This window comes from Balearica regulorum, chromosome 4 (genome assembly GCF_011004875.1).
Source record: "Balearica regulorum gibbericeps isolate bBalReg1 chromosome 4, bBalReg1.pri, whole genome shotgun sequence".
Lineage (NCBI taxonomy): Eukaryota > Metazoa > Chordata > Aves > Gruiformes > Gruidae > Balearica > Balearica regulorum.
Window position 1 is genome coordinate 61056707 of NC_046187.1, and position 19756 is coordinate 61076462.

A 19756-nucleotide genomic window follows, 5' to 3' on the forward strand; every position below is an offset into this window, starting at 1 on the left:
ATTGGGAAGGAATATTGTACCAGTTCATCCAAGCTTGTAATGGCCAGATCTCAGATCTTTCAGGATCTTGGTGTCTTGGATCTTGGCAGTGTTTCCTGAAGTGATTTCAATGGACTTGCTCTCATAGCAAAGGCCAACAACAGTACTTTTAACTATTAACACCTTCACTAGAAGCTTCAAGTGTGCATGACAGGAAGATGAAAAGCATGCTGAAGGAAAATGTCAAGGTACTGCAGCTGTCTGGAGTGACACTTCTCCAAAAGTCAGGTTTTAACTTATGTTCATAGCCTGCAGTAAATAGCTGCAATAACAACATTGCACATCTTCATTAATACTGACCCCAACCATTGCTAATACAAAACTGAGCAGTTACCAGACCTTTAACAGCAAAATTAGAATGGCAGCTTGGTCCTGTATCACTATAAGTTCTTTCCAATGCATAATGGTGCTGTCAGGCAGTTAGAGCAAAGTGTTTGCATAGCCCATGAAGTCTGGAGTCTCTGATAATTATCCCAGAATTTCTGCTGTGTGACTAGTGATAAGGCTACATTTGCAGTATTCCATACACTTCCCTTCTATTTTTTACACTTTCTCTATACTTGCTGTGTCAAGAATCTTTAATTAAATTCTGTACTACCACAAACATATTCAGAAGAATCTCTTTGAACCACTGTCCCACTCCAATAGCTGCCCAATAGCTGGATTTCATTTTAATACAGCTAATATCACTTTGAAAAAAAGTGAGCTGAGGAAGTTGTTGGTTGATAAGCCATTTCTAGTGATGCACTAAATGATGCACATTTAGGGTGAGGTAGAGGTGTCAGTTGTCCTAAGTGCATTGCAGACTAACTCATTGGAAATCAGAACCTCTGCTGATATAAAGAAGCTTACCCTATCTTTCTGGATCCACCACCAAGTACAAGCATTGGTATGCATGAAATGGATATATTAACCTAGGCTTTATATGTTCTGGAAAATACCATGTATATAGGAGGAAATAATGATCTGCCCACCTTAAGGTTTTGCACCACACACTGAGGTACATACCTACCAGAGCAGCCAGACCAAAAGGTAACTGGTCAATCCAAATTAAGATGCAAATGTATTCCTCCTCTTACAGGAGAATTGATTTTAACTTTTCTTGTGTTATAATTCCCTAAGACTAAACTCGCCCTTTCCCTCACAGGACGTACACTATGTTTGCTATGTACAGAGAGGGATCAGTGAGTGAACAAGTGTCCTTCTTTATACCATTTTTTCCTTTGAGTCCCTGTTCTTAATTTACCCTTTGGAGAGGTTAATTTAAACGTGTGTTTCACGTATGAATGAGAGGAAAGAAAAACAAATGAGACAGATTTCTGTTTTCTTTCTTTAGCTCTATACCTGGCTTTCCTTCATCCTCCCATTAATATGGCAGGTACAGGTTTCCAAACAATTCGCCCAGGCTTTTATATTACATTTGTTTTTCAAAGTTGTACCAGCTTATTAAAATTAAAAGAAACAAATATAAAATTACCATAGCATTGCTGCTGCTAGGAAATCAGCTTTGCCTGACAATCAGAAGTGACCATCTTAATTAAATTAGGGCTTTTCATTAATTCTGTGAAAGCTGGCTTTTTTAGTCTCTGGTTTTATTTGTTATCACATATCTGTCCTTCCCTTTAAATATTACTTAGCTTTGGTATTATTCTGAGCTTTTTTCTATTAATATATCTTACTTTAAGATTTAATTAGTTGTACAGAGTTTACATCTTGATGAGAATTATATCTGCACAGTTTGTCCTATGACATTTACAAAAAGACTATAGGTTTTAAGCATAAAATAAAAAAAAGTCTTTTAACTTTTGTAGAAATTGTCAATATCCTACTTTTCTGAATTTCATTTGGTGAGTCAAGAGTTCAAATAGTAAATGTATTTAGTAGGTTTCCCTTTAACTGAATTAAAATCTGCATCTTATTAAAAGATTTTCAAGTCTTTTATGAACTTTAAATAAGAACATGTCTTTATTTTATGATCCAAAGCAACATTCAAGGATTGATGAAGGTGAACAGCTATAACTGCATCTTCCCTTGAAAGAGAAGTAAAACTTCAGTAAAGATCAAAAGGTAAGGACACTTTGGACCAGAAACTTCGCCACTCATAATACTGCATAACCTACCAGTAAATTAAATGCAAAACATAATGAACTGCATGTCAAATGGTTTTCTCCTAAGATCAGGAAGGGACAAAATGCATTACATGTTCAGTTCACTTCCTTTCCTTGATATAGAAGAAAACGTGGACAAATATTGCAGGCCAATGCAGAAAAGAAGATTTAGGAAAAAAATGTAGATTGGCATAAATGTTGTCACAGTATGGCAGAACAATAATCATAGAGAGCTAAAATGATTTCTGTATTTGTACCCATTATTCCGTTGTAATGAATGGGTATATTCCAAGTAAGGAAATCACATTTGACACATAGATATTAGTCTTTCTTCTTGAAACAAACTGAAAAGCTCAAACTGATTTTGGCAGGGTATAAAGAAATAAGAATTACAGATACAGATTGTTACCCATAGAAGTGCATGTGTTTGTTCAGGTATGTAGATGCATGTGCATTTTATGTACAGTAATTTGGACTTTAAAAGGAAACCCTTTAAATTGCCAGTGGTTATAATTGGGTTCTCCCAGCTCATGGGACTATCCAGAGACAAACAAAAGGCAGTGAAAAATATTTTTCAAGACTCTAAAAGGAGTGACTGATGAAATAAAAGATATTTTGCCCTTGATCTTACAAAATAATACCCCTTTCAGGGCTCTTTTACTGAAGAACATAAAAAAAATTATCATGAATACTGCTCAAATCTCATGGAAAAGTATCTTTTGTAACAAAACTGGCAACCGCATTGATATAGCATTTTGGACTTCTCTAAGGCTTTTGCAATTGCCACATGACATTTTTAATTCCCTATAATGCAAGATTTTTAATCAAGAGGGCACACATTCGATGAATTAAAAATGGGCTTATTGGCAGATATCAACGAGCAGGGCTGTTCCATGCAAGGTCCCCTGAGAGAGATTCCTGGTCCAACAGTATTCAGTACATTCTTATAAACAATCTAGATGATGAAATAAAATCTTAGCTGATTAAATTTGCATATGACACAAAGATTGATGGGATAGTAAATAAAAAGGAGGACAGTTTACTGTTAGAATTTAATCTAAATCACTCGGTCAAATTGTCAGAACCCAACAAAATGCAGGTACAGATTAATGCACTGTGCAACAAAGAACCACAGGTTATACTACCAGATAAGGACTGTTATCTTGGAAACCAGTAACTCATAAAAGATTTCGAGGTCACCTTCTCAGGCTGCTTCACCATGAGTTTTCAGAGCAATGCTGTGGCAGGCATTACTGGGACGAAGTCTCTTGGGCACAATTTAGCAATTTTAATCTTAAACAACACAAAATATAATCATTATAATTAATATGGGAATAGCTAGCAAAGGATGGTAAGGGAACAAATGTAAATTTATGGCACGATGAGGTAACTTTCTAAGTGAAATACATAGTTCTAGAATAATTTTACAGTTTCTACAAAAAGCTTGTTTATTCAGCTGTCATTGTGATCCCTGGCAGCCTTTAGTCCAATGAATCACTCTGGAAAATCCATTGGAATTAATCTTTTTATGCCCTTTTCCTCTTTTATGGCTAAAGAAGTCTTTTTGCTCATGACCAGCAAGGCTACCTATACATATTATATGCAAAATATATAAGGTAGATGTTGTGCAAATCTATCTATGGGTGTGCATATAGTACTTTTCTATATATGTATAGACATCAAATTTATATGCATGTCCACATACCTACACATCACATTTTGTTATTACTACAACATTTATTTTTTTTTCAGCTGCAATATTTCTATACATTCTCAAGTCAGGAAATATGCATTCTTGAAAATATCTTCATTTTGATATTCTGGTATACAAACTGCAAATAGATCTTTCTTTTTTTCTTTTAACAGAATATAGAGTCAAGCATGAATTTCAGAGAGAACTCCTATGTAATTCACATGTGGTGAATTAAAACGCTTGTGAAACTTCAAGTCCTGTTTTTCATGCAGTGTGTAGAAGATTATAAATGTGTTGGGTTTGCATGGCAAGGTTTTGGTAGAGGCGGGGCTACAGGGGTGGCTTCTGTGAGAAGCTGCTAGAAGCTTCCCTTGTGTCTGACAGAGCCAATGCCAGCCGGCTCCAAGATGGACCTCCCCTGGCCAAGGCCAAGCCAATCAGCGCCTCTGTGATAACGTATTTAAGAAAGAGAAAAACAGTTTAGAGAGTGCTTTGGCAGCCGGAGAGGAGTGAGAAGCTGTGAGAAACTCTGCAGACACCAAGGTCAGTGAAGAAAGAGGGGGAGGAGGTGCTCCAGCGCCGGAGCAAGATTCCCCTGCAGCCCGTGTGAAGACCATGGTGAAGCAGGCTGTCCCCCTGCAGCCCATGGAGGAAGGATGAGGGGGTGTAGAGATTCCACCTGCAGCCCGTGGAGGACCCCACGCCGGAGCAGGTGGAGAACACCTGAAGGAGGGCTGTGGGCCCCTGGGAAGCCCACGGTGGAGCAAGCTCCTGGCAGGACCTGTGCCCCGTGGAGAGGGGAGCCCACGCCAGAGCAGGTTTGCTGGCAGGAGTTGTGACCCTGTGGGGGACCCACACGGGAGCAGTCTGTTTCCTGAAGGTCTGCACCCTGGGGGAGAGACTCACGTTGGAGAAGTTCATGAAGGACTGTCTCCCGTGAGAGGGACCCCACGCTGGAGCAGGGGAACGATGAGAGGAGTCCTCCCCCTGAGGAAGAAGAAGCGGCAGAAACACCGCATGATGAACTGACCATAACCCCCACATCCCCGTCCCCCTGTGCCACTGAGGGGGGCGGAGGTTGAAGCCGGGAGTGAAGTTGAGCCCGGGAAGATGGGAGGGGTGGGGGGAGGTGTTTTAAGATTTTGGTTTTATTTCTCATTCCTCTACTCTGTTTTGCCTAGTAATAAATTAGATGAATTCCCTCTCTAAGTTCAGTCTGTTTGCTTGTGACGATAATTAGTGAGTGATCTCTCCCTGTCCTTATCTTGACCCACAAGCTTTTCGTTACACTTTTTCTCACCCTGTCTAGTGAAGGAGGGGAGTGATAGAGCGGCTCTGGTGGGCACCTGGCCCCCAGCCAGGGTCAACCCACACAATAAATAACAAGGTTTTGTGTTAAACCTGCTCTAAACCGATTTCACAGTAGTTCTGTAGTTTCACAGTCAACAATTTATTTCTTCAAAGTGAAATGTCAGCAAAAAACCATACAGTTATAATAAGTATCATGAAAAAGGTCCTGTCATGTTCTGTTCCTTTTAGGACCTTTGGGTGGTAGAAAAAGGACATTGTAGAATCCGACGTCATCCTTGCTCAGCACCTAATCCACCAGCACATGTAGGGTCTTGGAGAAGTTATATGGGAAAAAATGAAGGAGATGTCATTCACTCAATTGTACTATGGTTATATCAGTGTATATACCAGAAAACCTACTGGGGAAATTCTAACACATGATGCTTTGAGCTGTGTTACAATAAGGCAGTAGAAATAGGCAGTAGAAATCTGAACCAGGAACTACGAATTTGAAAACCAGAACTCCTACCCATCTCTGGAAGGTGGCACACTGTATATTTAAAGCGCATGTGCTATGCATTACAGACTGCTGTTATTTTAAAGAATATTTTATATTTCATTTTTTAAGCCTTGTTACCATTGCTATTTTGGTTTAAAATAGGGGGGACCAGGTGTTATAAATTTTTGTTTTCTACAATATAGTCCTTTGAATAAATGACTGAGAACCACTAATTAATTCACATTAATTAATTAATGATCTAATATATAATTTTTACTTTCAAGACCTTGACCAAAAATCAATGCTTGAGCCATGTGAGTGAAAAAATCTTCAAACATAAAAATTACATATCAATCAAAGAGGTGAAGGCTTGAGCATTTGTTTGTTTGTTTGTTTTGAGGGAGGGTGTAAGAAAATATCGCTTTTTCTGAAAAAAAATAAAACATTTGTTTCTCTAGACATTGTAAGAATGTGTAAGCAAGCAGCTGATGTCTCAGTTTAACCTTAACTTTTGCTTTGAGTGCCAGAGAAGTCTATATTAAATAGCATAAGCTGTCAAGTTTACATTTCATCCATTTATAGATTATATGTTTATTTTCCTCTGGAAGGATAGATGAGCAAATCATATTAAAGCCATACCTGACTGTCATCCAGCAAACCCACTCTTCTAGTTATGTAGTTCCATTTTTCTCTTACCTCTTTAAATGAATTTCATTGTCTAATAAAACTTTATTTACTAGGAGTGCCAAAAAAAGAGTCAATAAATTTATAGAGCAACATCTGAAATAGAAATGTCAAAGATGAATAAATTTTAGCACAGTGTTTACTTTATAATTGTATTTTTTCATGGAATTCAATTCCTCTAGAGACTTTGAAAACATAACAGCAGTAGAAAATGCAGTCAGAGTACCCCAGATGAAAAAAATGTAAAATAGTTAACTTAGTTTTAGACCAATAAATAACTGCAAACATTATGATGTTGTGAGTATTTAATAAATACAGCATTTGCTATTACAATCTTATTCTAGTCTGTTCAGCTCCATCCATACCTTCCTGGAAGAACTTTTTTCTTTCTTTTTATTTTTACAGCCAAATTTTTAATCCTGAATAGTCTCCTTGCCCGTGTATTGCCTAAGTTTCTGCAGTGCGTTTTACTTGTATTGTATCATAGGCAGTAAAAGCCAAAGCTGGAACATAGTGCCTTTAGCCTAAGCTACAAATAAAAGGATGTTTTACATTCTGCTATGAGAACTTTCATAAAATCACTCCATTCTTGTTGATTTTGAAAAAATTATGGTTTCTGGGATACAAACAGATGTGTTTTCACTCCTTATTTTAACTACAAAACCTCCTATTTCATCTGATATAAGCAAGTTATCACTTCAACTTTCCTCTGCATTGTTGTGGCTTATTCCTGCATCAGACTTACTACATTATCATCCAGGATTTCTCTGCATGCATACTATGCACTACATACAGTGAGCACCTGCTTTTCCAGACATTCTGGATTCACACAGACAAGTCAAAATCTTCCTAGACAGCAGGAAGGATATGTATGAACCTTTACCACCAGTGTCTGCAATACAGCTGCTGTAATTATAGTGAGATCTAGACAACGTTTGAGTTAGCAAATAAGAAAACCTGTCAAATATAATGCTTGAGTCAGTAGCCTTCACTAGACTTTGATGTTTTGAGAACTCAAGTTATCTAGATTTGCATTACACAAATCATGGTGACGACTAGAGTATAGACACATGATTTGTTACCGTTCAGTGCTTTTTACACTGTCCTAGTCTCAACAATTCCTATTACAGTGCCCACATACTAAGTGCAAACTAGGATTAATGAATTCTCAGCTGAAAAAAAATCTCAGCCTCAAAATGATAAGTATTGACAGCTTATAGATAGACAATATTGAAACTATGTTATCTGACCCTCCAGCTCTTCTTGCTTCTTTGGTCCAAAGAAGATGGAATATTAGAAAATGAAATAAGGAGTATTGATGAATCTTTCCTACAGGCACAATGAAAGTCCTATTCTTGACTGAGCTTTGTAAGGGCAATAATTACAATGTTTAGAGCTCACGAAATATTAAGCATGGATTTTAAATCAGTCACACATACAGCAAAAGGAAGTCCTTTGACTTCAATCATGAGAAAAATCAGGAATGTGTTCGTAAGCTATTTTTGCTGGGGGTCAAATATATCAACAGAGGAAGTTATAGATAGGTACAGTGTTATCACTGATCAGCCTTATCAGTTTTGCTGCCTAGAATGAGGTCCATTTAGATACAACATAAAAATAAACATGATAATAAGACTAACACAATTTAATTTCCAATTGCTTTAGCAAAGAAAATCATACCTCCTTTAAAGAGTGGAGGGAAAATGATGTAATTTTTATGCAAGACTTCTTGAAGTAAACAAATACAGGATTTATTCTTTATGGGAATGTATGCTATTACATATGTGAAGTGCTGAAAGAAGATGAATGCAAACAATAAAGCAGTGTACATTTTACAAGAGGCTGCAAAGGGATATGGGGAACTGCCTTTGCCTGCTGCTGCTAGTATGGGTCTATCAACTGCTAAAGTATTTCAGCTGAAAGCACTGGGCAAAAAGGTGAGATCCTTATCAAAATAGGGGAGCTGTCTGTTTGTCAACTATCTGGATTCCTGTCTTAGTCTGACAGGTGAAACTGTGAATCAACTTTAACGACTTACTGTAAACTTATGACAGAATCACAGAATCACAGAGTGGTAAGGGTTGGAAGGGACCTCTGGAGATCATCTAGTCCAACCTCCCTGCTACAGCAGGATCACCTAGAGCAGGTTGCACAGGATTGCATCCAAGTGGGTTTTGATCTACTTCTTAAGACAGTTATTATAGAGTAGCTAATATTTTTATTCTAATGGGTCAGTGCTCTTTTTTCAAAACTGTTTTAATTGCATTATGGTCTTCTTGTCAACAATACAATAGCATACAATCTGCTATGAATTGCTTACAGACTGCTCATGCTTTGTGATTCACTGTTTCTTAACCTTTATTATGGTTAGCTGTAATCTCCTCTGCATCTCAGCGATATTCCACATGCTTTACAATATCTGTAATCTTAAATCTCAGGTTCATTTGCAGTCGAATATTAGAATAATAACTTCAGATAACCCATAATGTTTAAGGCTTAGCCCTATATTGACTTTTTTTACAGTCAACATTTAGATCTTTCAAGGATATTTTGTATGAATAAAATACTCCATGACAAAAATCAGATACAGAGATGTAATCTTGCATTTAAAAAAGTAAATACAGTGAAAACAAACAGTGGAGCTATCTTGCTCAAGAATCCACAGCTATGATATCATCACACTTTGATCTCAAACATTTTTCTTTTCGATGCCTCTAATCATTATGCTCACAACTCCCTCTCAAGGATATATGCCAATTAATAAATCCTAGGTTAACAGCCAGGGAAATTTCTAGTCCACATTTTTTGCCTCTGACTGGCTCCGGGCAGTGGTCACATCGATGATAACCTTTGGCTCATGGCTTTATGCCTCTCTTCACTTATGATGGCAGGCTTAAAATGAGATAAAGACTCATTACTAATTTTACTTCTACTTCCTGTCACTACCAAATGAAAAAGTAAAATTCCATGTAGGAAACCTTCATCTCCTGCAATGGGACTGGGAGATTTTTAGGTGGTGGTGGAGATTAAAGTATTAGAGGATTTGATTGCTCCTTTTGTTTAGCATGGCATACTTTAAAAAGCTCTTTGATTATTACATTTTTTTTAATTCACCCTCTGTATGCAGCTGTTACAACATGTCAGCATTAAAAAGTAGTGAAGAATCAGATAGATACTTTAATATTAGGGCATTAATATTTTTAATCCATAAGTCACCAGCACTCATTATAGAATCATGTTTATATAATTGCACACAGTTTTTAATAGCCTGGGTTTATCCCTCAAATGTTGCATTTTTATTTGCATTTGACTTAAGCAAAATATCTCTTAGGTACAACTTCCCTACTTAGCTCTGTGTATTGTTAGAACAAAAAGAATGTCAATTATATAGTAGAATTGTAGCTCAGTATTTAATTTTTCTATAGCAATTCTGTATTAGGTCAAAAACAATGTTTGTGAAAGTAGAATTAGAATAATGTAAAAGAAAAATTTACCAGCAATGGGAAGCCCTCTACCTCTTCCTGTCAGCTCCTGTAATTCACCTCATATCTGATCTGTAGCTCTCCTCCTGTTCTCATCCATGTTTCTGAGTTTTTCCATGCAAATCTATGTTTTTTTAAAGACACTTTGAATCTCTAGTGTGAACAGCTTTGTGTAGTTCTATTTTCCCCATACATATATATGCTCCTTAATCTTCAAATTCCCAACCTTCTTATTCTTAAAGATTCATGAATTCTATTTTATAGTCATAGGAAGCAAAAATAAAAATGGCTTTAAGTTAAAGCAATTTTTTCTCCTCTCTATCTGCAGTGAACATCAAACAATTTTAGGTATTGTAGCAATTTCCATAGCTATTTATGGCTACTATAATTCTTGTCAGAGATCTATATAATGAAATAAAGATTTTTCAGGTCATGCTACCATCCATACCAAACTCAAGATATGTACAGTAACATGAGAGAAACACTTTTTCATCTATCTTCTGTAGAGAGCTTGTTGTTTACTTTAAAGTTATTGCTAAATTTCATGGTTTTCCTAGGATAGCTTCAAACTGAAAATTGTGGCAGATTCTGTTTTTGTTACACAGGATTTCTGACAACATTCTCTTTGAATACTTATATGCAGGAGGAGCCCTTCTTCAGAAACAACAAGGTCAGTCCCCACCAGATACTGTTGAACCTTGATGCCATCTTTCTAAGTCTTGCTCACCCTGGCCTCAGCACCTACAGTGCACTTGTAGCCCCAAACCCAACACCATGACACACTGGAACATGAAGTAGAAATTGGACCTGGATGTGGACACCAGGACAAGATAGATGCTGCAAAAGCATAGTAACCATTAGTGGGGGGAGATTTTCACCAACTAAGAACATTAGAGCCATCACTGCCTTTAGGGTTGAATGTAAGGATCACTTAAACCTCTTATTCTTTGCATTCTGATAGCATTTAATAACTTTCTGACAGTTTAGTTTCTAATAACAATAATAAATGATATTTAAATTAGATATTTGCTTGCTGATGATAAATGCTGAATTTTTTTGTGTGTATCTGTCATCCTTATGCATCCATGAAATGATAAATATGTTTGGAAGCTGAAACTAATAATTAAAACAGTTGCATTTCCAGGCAAATGTTATGTTCCAGTATAAATTAATCCTCTGCTACAGCAGATTACCAAAATTGGTCTGGGCACTTTAATGAAAGCAGAGTGTTAACAGGCAAATATAGAATCCTCTAACATTCCAGCCCCCAAAATGTTGAACTACTGGTAAGAAAACACTGAGGGGAAAAGTCTTAAATTCATCCTTCTAAACCATGAAAGCACCTCTTTTGATGTGGGATGCTCAGAGGTAAATTCTCACCAAAGTACTAAAGCCATTTCTACAATTTTCTTGAGGCTGGTTTCTCCTTTTTATCAACAGGTGGTTAGCATGGAAAGCCATTTGGAATATGAAAAGCATTAACTCTCTTGTTTTTGTTCCCTTAGGCACTGTAGATGTCGCCACCTGAATTCAATTTGATCCTTTCTGATGCTGCCAGATTATTATTGTTCTTCTGTACTGAATATCCGCGTGAGATTCTGTCAAGTTCATCCACTGAAATTCACCTTCTGAAAGACCTGAGAACTAGATGGGTAAATAGATTCATTGTATTCTAATACAAAACATCGTCATTTCAATTCTGTGTATTTGTAAATGTCTAAAGAATTCTAGCTCTGATTACTAGGAAGGATCCTGAAAGGTAGACCTTCCAATCTACTTTTAAATTGGACAAATGCAATATTACTAAGTCCCTCAGATAAGTGTTTTAGCAGCTAATTTACTGGAACTGACTTAGGAAGAATGGATTTCCTCCTTGCTATGGTTTGTATGGTCTAGTTAAAGATGTGTGGTCCAGGAACATATGTATATTGAAGTTTTGAAGGTTTTTTTCCAGCCTGGTAGAATTAAACAACCTCCAGTATTTGTGCGGTGACAAGCAGAAACAGGGGGAATTGCAATAATTTACTAATAAAGGTTTAGGTGTCAAGAAACTTAGGAAGCTCTAAGATTAGGGACTTCAGAGGATCCATGTTAATGTTTTATTTCAGATTGGGAGGATGTTTTTGAAGAAAATCTCTCAACTATACCCTCTTGGCCATCCTTTGATTCATATTCTGACTGCAGAAATTTGATTACATAGCTGGGAAACTCATTCTAACTGTTGGTGACTAGTGGTAGACTGAAATCAATCCCACAAAATGAGTAGTTCGTGGTTGTTCTGTCCTCGACATCAACCATTTTGCAATACAGATCTCCTACACTACCACACTAATTGTAAAGTGATCCTCTTTTGAGGATACTAGTTTTGGACAAACAACCAAAAGGATCCCTGGATTTTAGAAGAGTAGGCTTCAACCTATTCAGAGATATGGTTGGAGGAATCCAGAAGAGCTGGTTGATGATTGTCGTGGTTTTACCCCAGCTGGCAGCTGAGCACCACGCAGCCGCTCGTTCACTCCCCCCCCATCGGGATGGGGGAGAGAATTGAAAAGTTAAAGTGAGAAAACTCGTGGGTTGAGATAAAGACAGTTTAATAGGTAAAGCAAAAGCCGCGCACACAAGCAAAGCAAAGCAGGAATTAATTCACCACTTCCCATGGGCAGGCAGGTGTTCAGCCATCCCCAGGAAAGCAGGGCTCTGTCATGCATAACGGTTACTTGGGAAGACAAACGCCATTGCTCTGAATGCTGCCGCCCCACCCCCCTCTTCCCCAAGCTCCTTATAAACTGAGCATGACGTCATATAGTATGGAATATCCGTTTGGTCAGTTTGGGTCACCTGTCCTGTCTGGTGTCTCCTCCCAACTTCTTGTCCACCCCCAGCATCCCACTGGCAGGGCAGTGCAAGAAGCAGAAAGGCCTTGGCCCCGTGTAAACACTGCTCAACAATAGGTCCAATAGAACAAAAACATCTCTATATTATCAATGCTGTCTCCAGCACAAATCCAAAACGTATCCCCACACTAGCTACTATGAAGAAAATCAATCCTCTCAGCTGAAACCAGGACAATGATGATCAAGGATCATCTCCTCAAAGCTTAGAAAGGCCCATTCCAACAAGTAAGGAAATCAAGCAAAGGCAGCAACGTGGCCAGCACGGATAAGCAAGGAGCTTCTAACTTAACTCAGACATTGAAAGAAAACGTACAAGAGGTGGAAGCAGTGGCAGGTGATCCAGGAGGACTATAGAGCTGCAGTCTGTGCAGGGATGGGGTTAGGAAAAGCCAAGGCCCACCTGGAGTTGAATCTGGCAAGGGATGTGCAGGGAAAAAAGGAAGGATTCTACAAATACATAAACAGTAAAAGGGAAAACTAGAGTAAATGAGGACCCACTGCTGAATAGGGCCAGGGACCTGGGGACAAAGGACATGGAAAAGGCTGGGTACTTATTAATGCCGCCTTTGCCTCAGTCTTTACCAGTAAAACCAGCTTTCAGGAATCCCAGGCACTGGAGACCAGGAGGAAAAGTCTGGAGCAAGGAAGATTTATCCTCAGTGGAGGAGGACCAAGACAGGGAGCACTTAAACAAACTGCAGATACATGAGTCCACCTGGCCTGACAGGTTGCACCCAGAAGTGCTGAAATCCAAAGTTTATGTAAAATTCCTAGTGTATATACAACAGCATGTGAAGAGGTAGAGTTTTGTTTTGAGATGAAAAAAGAATAATGAAAATGTTAGTCATGATAAGCTGTTCTTCTAGTATTTAAAATTGTCTTTGAGTTTTGAAAACCTGAAGTTCAAATGGAGGAGAAACTAAGGTCAATCATAAAGAAGCTAGAACACAAAACCAATTCCCAGTTCTTTGTGCTTACTTCCTGAAGTGGGGGAAAGTAATACATTTCAATGGTAAGATCAGCTTGACCAGGTAGATAAAAAAGATTTTCTCAATTCTGATCTCTGCAAGAATGTGCAATATTCTCAGTCTGAAGACCTGAGAATCTCAGTTATTGCAAATCAATCAAGCTCTCAGATTTCAGTTACACTGACATGAGTTATACTGATATCAGTATCGGTTATATTTATATTGCCATTGTAATAAAAAGAAAAAAGACATCAGTTCCATTGATTGAAGCTCAACAAATAATGACATTTTAGCACAAATGATTTTGAGGCAGATACCATTGCTCTTAGCCACTTTACCTCTAAGAAAAACAACTTTAGTCCATGTTAACTTAAACTGCAAAACAGTTGCATTCATTTGGATGTAAGAGGAATTTATTCAACATTTGCTGAAGGTGGCAGTTATTTTCATGCTTAAAGCCAGGCAAGAATATGACTTTTTTGCCGGTTTGGTTTTAAAATAATAGTTATTTAAGAAAACTGAAATATCAGAAACTTCACTGGATTCCAGACAGCTATGATATATAGATTGTATATCTATCAGCATTTAAAAACTGAATTAAAGATAAATAACTTCAGTAATTTTCCTGTTCTATTACATATTCAGCTAGTGCTAGCTGATAATAACACTTCATATTCTTGAGTTACGTGGAATGGAATGTCAAATCTAACCCAAATCTAAGAAGTGCCTTTTGCATTTCTACATATTTTCTAGTCAGCACAGTACATCCTGAAAACAAGACTCATCAGTATCGCTGTCTATTAAAGGTCAATGTAAGATGCAAGCATTACATTGCCAAATACAATAATATTGACTTTAACTGCTTTTACACATGGAAACTTTTAACATACTTAGGTTTTCTCTTATCACTTCTATTATTTTGTCCATATATCTACATTTATATATCTCTACCTATTTGTCACATAATTTCAGTGTGTTTCAAATAATATGGATAAAATATATGAATAGGTAAATATTAACAAATTATCATGGTTTCTTATGGAAATTTTATCCATGCAAACATGTCGAAATGTGCCCTGCAGCTTTCTGGAAATCAGACTTCTAGCAACCTGTGACTGCTCCAGCTGTTGTCATACTTAGGAATAATGTTTCACTTCAAAACAGCCCAGTTCCTAGATGCCTATGGAACTATAGAGTACCGGGGCTCAGGGGAAGACAGTACAATGACAGTGTCCCCACTTTTTATGGGCTTGCACAACATGCAGCTTGGCTGGGCTCTGCTTTCAGCTGTTAACAACTGAGAGGTTAAGGGAAAACAGCTTCAAACTCTTCTTACTCCAGCATTCACAATAGATTGAAACAGCTTCAGCATCTTCAAAAATATATTTCTAAATCTTCTATTATAGGAAGGAGCAAAGACATAAGTCCTGTCACTTTCAGACAAGCAGGAACACAAGAGGAAAGGCGTTTCTTTTTCCATATGAAACTTATCTTTCCCACCAGCCACTATATCAGGAAATTCAGAGACACAGTGGGTCTTATGGTCTCAAATTTATTTCTTAAACTCACAGTTCATCTCCACTGAAGAGAGGTGGGAAGAAAAAACCCAGTGTGTGTGTATAGTGTAATTAATGGGATTTTTTTTTTAAATCATCTTTGGAAATTTTTAGAAGATTCTTCTTTCAGAGAAAAGTGGTTGTGTGTTCTGACCTGGCAAGTTTCTATGAACCAAACAAAAGATTAAAAGAGGACATACTGTGAAATAGATTACACTAACTGTGCTGTGCAGCTATCACTGTTTTATATTAGACAGCAAGAGCACTTATTTGATTACAGTTTTCTAAAGGCAAGATTCATGTTTACAAGCAAAATATCTGAAAAGGAAAGCAGCTTATGAAATGGTTTATCAGTAATAACAGCATCTGGAGCCAAAGGCTGAAAGAGACTTGGCCTCCCATTTAGCCATTTCCAATGCCTCTCTAACCAGAAAATCAATTACGTGACTTTAAACTAACACAGGCATAGCAGAGCAGAATTTAGCCCAGAGGTATTGCATTTCAATCTCTAAGATGATGATCATCTGAGAGTTTGGCTGGGGCAGAGAAGCCAGAACATAGTGAGACAATCAGATGGTAGGCAGAAAAAGAAGGGTGGGGGGGGGGACACAAAAAGCAAAATAAAAGCAAAAAAAAGTCTTTTCTAACATGAGAACTGAGTGGATAAATATAAGTTAGAAATTTAATTCTAATATTTTCTCATGGAACAGTGACTTTAGAAAAGAGACTATGAGAACAATAATTTGAACTGTGTCTGAGTTCATCTGTGTCTCAGCCCATTAAACTGGAGTGTCTGTACTGTGAACTGAGGTGTGAACTGAGATAATTATACTAATTGTTCTGACTGGGAAAGCTGACTGTAGTGGGAGAAAAAGAACAATTTTTAGAGGGTATAGAAGAAGACAGGCAATACAACTCTGTCCCAGCTAAAAGGATGCCACATTTTATTACAGGAATTGAAATTTGGGCAGAAGAATGGTAAAGAAGAGAAAGAGGAACTTTGCATCTTCCCTGCCTTGCACTGTAATTGCACTGCTTGTCCTGTCCTGTAAGCATCAGGAGGCATTTGAAAGCCTCCTAAATATCTCCTCCTCCTCTCTGTATTTATTTCCATTCAATACAGGTGGTCACAGTAGCTCTTCTGTTACATTAGTGGGCTCTGACAGCTTTACCTTCTCTGCCTCTGATGCATTCTGTTCAGCCACAAAGATGTACGTGACACACAGGACAACAACACGCATCTGCCCAAAATATCTTGAACTTATTACTTCAGGAATGAGCAAGGAAAGGGTACAAAGAAGACAGTAGTGATGGAGGAATTTAATGGCGATGCTGATATTACTGTTGTGATCGCAGACTTGTTCCATGATTTTGTTATCACTTTCACTTAACACTAGTGCTGAAATAAATGGTCCCACATATACCTGTTTCTCATCATTTGCTCTTACTTTTGTGCCACTCCAAGCATTTGTATGTCCATTAAAGAAATTGGATGGAGGAATTAATTTGGAATAAAAATGTAAGTTTTTTCTATACTATTTCCTAATTTGCATTACTTGGTGCTATTTTTCAGGTTTGATTTCCTCACTGCTTTTGAAAGTAAATTCTGTACTACATATAAAGAAACTTATATAAAACAGTGATGTTTCTGTAAGATGTAATGGAACTTGAACTCCACAAAAAGACCTGGATCACTCTTATTACGGGCAGGAGAGACATGAAGAACCGGATCTTATATTCCTGCGGGTACTAGGAGAAAGGATAGATGGCACCTAGCCATTCAGCAGTAGCTATCAACCCATATACTTTGACCTTTCTTCAGCAGCAGCAAGTTAATGTTTCCAGGCAGTGGAGAAGCTGAGTACTCTGCCCGTACCTAGATCTGCCTTGAAAATGGCAGAGCTTTCCAGTCTCGTTAACCAGGTAGAAATTGTAATGAGTTTTGAAATACAGGGGGTTTTCACTTTCTTAGGATTTCACAGTGGCCTCCTGTCTGAAGGATGTGAGCACAAGATCTGAAAAGAGTGGAGACTCAAAAATCATGTTTAAACCCCTTTGCATATTTTATTCTTAGAAATCTCAGAGCCCAAGTTTTGCTAGTTTAATATCCTTGAAAAATGCAAAATGATACGTTTTAATACCAAATATTTACTTGATGCAACAGTGAATTGAGTAAGCTGGAACATTTTTTTCTACAAATCATCTGATTAGTCAGAAAAAAAATACACTTGATTTTTGAAGTAGGCTAAACCAGAAAGAGAATGTTGTGCTCTGGAGCAAGGAATTGTGCAAGTAAATGCACTGGATTATGCTGAGGGATGTAGATAGACAAAATGAAGGAAAGACTGGATGGTTCCCTTCTCCACTCTATATTCAGAAAGACTTGGTAGTTCTTTGAAAACCTTACATGAAAACATTCTTACTCTCAACAATTTTTATAGGTCTTCCTTGTATTGCAGCCCTGAACAAAGAACCTTTTTATGTGCCTATCGCTGATTTCATCTTTTTGTAACACATTTGGGGCTGGGGACCAGTGGATGACAGAAACCCTGGAGATAACAGTGATAACTGCTAAGCAGCCTTAGATATAGAGAGAGTCAAAGACATTGGCCTCAGGCTACATGATTAGCAAGGCTATTAGCAGCTTGTGCTGATGATCCTTTTATAATGCAATAGAGAAGACAATTACCCCACGGGAGGTGAGGGACACACACTGTGTTTGGACCTCAGACACCATATCAAAGGCTGAGCCCAAGGTGGAACTCTTTCACACAGGGGTCTGGCCACCAGCCAGGACTGGGACACATCCAGCGGTCAGCATGAGTGTCCTGTGTCCCTGGGTCTGTCCTGCCAGTCTAACCTGGACCAGAGGGGCAGGGACTATGGCTGGCGTGAGTATGATGTGTAGGACAGAAACACTAGACTACAAGTTGCTATCTACCTGAGCCATCCTGCTTAATAAATAAATTTTCAATCCATGGAATGGTGTGGTTCTTCACATGCCATGGAGTGGTGTGGTTCTCTGTTTTTGGCCTCCCCACCCAATTCCTCCAAGAAATTAGCATTTTCATAACAATCAAGTAGGAGATGGTTAACGGAAGAATTTTCCAAAGGTAAAGCATACACAAGTAAATTATTAGTTTGCCTGTTTCAATGCAAGAAAATGTATATGTATGTAGGTAATACCTACCTGCAAAACAGGAATGAAATTACTCATGAAATATTTATTTTTTACTCAGCAATGTGATTTGTCTTTTGCAGAGTCTTTGCAGATGCTGCATTCCAGAGGACATTGCAGTAAAGCTTCTTTGCCCTCTAGTGCAAAAGAGTAGTCACAATGGGCCAGAATAACAGAAGAGATCAGTGGAGGCAAGGAGCAGTCAAAGCCATTTCTTATTCTCTAAGAATTTATCTCTTATTTCATGTGATAGTGACAAATTCACTTGTCCTCAGTCCCCATTTTTATTCATTCTAACCACTTCAGTGGTCTGTATTATTAAAAGTAGTTCTGTTGAGTTCAAGCACCCTTCTTGGTTCCTTCCACCTTACATTTGTCCACCCTTCCAAGGTTATCAAAGAGACCTCTTCAGCCCTGGTAACATTCCAATCATTTGCTCTAATTTCACCTCCGCTCTGGCCTTTCCTTCCAAGGCTCATTGCCCTCACAAAGGAACGACTCTAGGAACTGCACTCTGGTTCTGGGATTCCCATCCATGTGTCGCACATTCATATTTCAGTGTTCTGCCTAACCAGCAGGGTCTTATATCCATCATTAGAATGAACTTCTATATATAATATCACTGCACATTTATCAGATAGCAGCTATTTCAGAAAATGAAGAAGGCATTTTCAGCCAATTATTTAACTCTTGTCTGACATAATAACCCTTCGCTACTTAGTGCAAGTTGTAGCAGAGATGTCTGTGGTGTTGACAAAGCAATTGAAATACTACATCTTTTGATTATGAGTCACTTTTGACTTTCAGATTACAAGGAAAACAATAAACATAATTTTAATTTTTTAATTTATTATATTAGGAAAAAATCTTTAATTGTTTTATTTTAATGATATAGCACTGACAATTTTCAGCTGAAATAGCCAAAAGTGAGGACTAGAACTAATCTCAACATACAGCTATCTGCCAGGGAATTTGTCTTTAACTTCTGAAATGCCTTTGTAATGTCCTGGACCTTGTTGGAACTTTTTGCCTGCTGAATTGAAAGAAAATACAACTTTAAAGTAGTATAGGGATTAATTGATTAGTCAAAATTCTGTTCTCTGCAGGATTCCCTATGATCCAAATGAGGCAGGAAATATTGTTGACCAAACTTTACAGACAGAAGTGAATTACCTGTTTTTTCCTTTTGTTGGCTATGAGGCATTTTTACTTTGTCAATAAAAATAACATATACTTGCATGTCAGAAATGACAACAAGAAGAGTCTTAACTCTTTGGAATTCTCAGATTCATTAGTCTGTGTTAACCATGCTTATTTTAAACGTGTTTTTTTGTAGATCCACCTATCCTGCATGACATTTACTTT